General features: G+C 30.7%; 1 non-coding gene across 1 annotated transcript; it reads left to right on the top strand.

Moving 5' to 3' along the window:
• Nucleotides 1–641: 641 nt before the first annotated feature.
• Nucleotides 642–715, top strand: TRNAI-AAU (transfer RNA isoleucine (anticodon AAU)). Its single transcript has one exon. It is a non-coding gene; the product is annotated as a tRNA-Ile (tRNA).
• The last annotated feature ends 415 nt before the right edge of the window (nt 716–1,130 follow it).

Below are 1,130 nucleotides of genomic sequence, written 5' to 3'. Positions count from 1 at the left end.
AAGATATGCTCATTTTAAAATTACTTTGAGATATTGGTGTTGAACTTAATTTTATGGCTTAGGTACGAAGAACATGATATTTAATAAATAAAGGTAACACACAAAATGTAAAAAAAAAAAAAAAAAAAAAAAAAACCACCTTTTTGAACGTAATTTAAAATCTGAAACCTTTCAGACTTTTTTTTAAAAATTATGTGTGTGTGTCTTTTATTTGTTTGTTTTAAGTAAAGATTGATTTCATCATTTGGCAACAACAGGTATTATTTTCCGTTTATTTAATGCACAGTTTTCCATCTGAGAGATCAGATTTATTATATTCACAATATTTTTTTTCAATTTTATTATATTATTTTCTTTCCTTTTCTTATGTCCCATAGCGTGCAGTTCTCAGTATTTATTTGCCTTTCTTTAATGCTGCATATCCTTTTCATTTCAAGTGAAGTTCGAACTGTTTCACTGTCATCAAACATACACCGAACGTACGCTTTTGAAAACCCATTTATCTCGTGCGCTCTCGTATCTCACAGAAAGGAACACAGCAAGACAAAGCAACTTTGAAAAAAGAAAGATAAATCTGCATCAACAACACCCGCTTTCATGTGGAAATGCAATAAGTCTGTGACTTAAAAAGAGTCTGAGTCGGCCCGTTAGCTCAGTTGGTTAGAACGTCGTGCTAATAACGCTAAGGTCGTGGGTTCGATCCCCCAACGGGCCAGTTAAAATCGTTTATAGCTCATAAATTTGAATTCAGCATGTAGCTAAATTATATGAAAACAGAATGACTTCAGGTATATAATTTGTAATTATGAAAGGGCGAACATACGTAAGAATTACAATTTTAGTATTATTACAAGTCACAGAAATTTCTGCAATAAAACAAATTAATAAAATGGATCTGTTTTCCATACGTAAAATACTCAAAGGATTATAAAACATACGTGTATTAAGTGAATGCATGTAAGTAAATTCCGTTAAATGAAAATTGTTAAAAAATTAAAATAAAAATGTTAAGTATATGTGGTCTACATCTATAATAAATATACGTATATCTGTGTCTGTGGGTACGCATATTCCAAAGAGTTCTTGACCGGACTTTATTTTCGCATGTGTTGATCACTAATTCTTACAGG

The sequence above is a fragment of the Stegodyphus dumicola genome, chromosome 3 (assembly GCF_044657685.1).
Source record: "Stegodyphus dumicola isolate Sdum_Otavi_A_Nest chromosome 3, ASM4465768v1".
Taxonomy (NCBI): Eukaryota; Metazoa; Arthropoda; class Arachnida; order Araneae; family Eresidae; genus Stegodyphus; species Stegodyphus dumicola.
The sequence above is the reverse complement of the archived record's forward strand: the minus strand, read 5'-3'. Positions and strand labels throughout refer to the sequence as shown.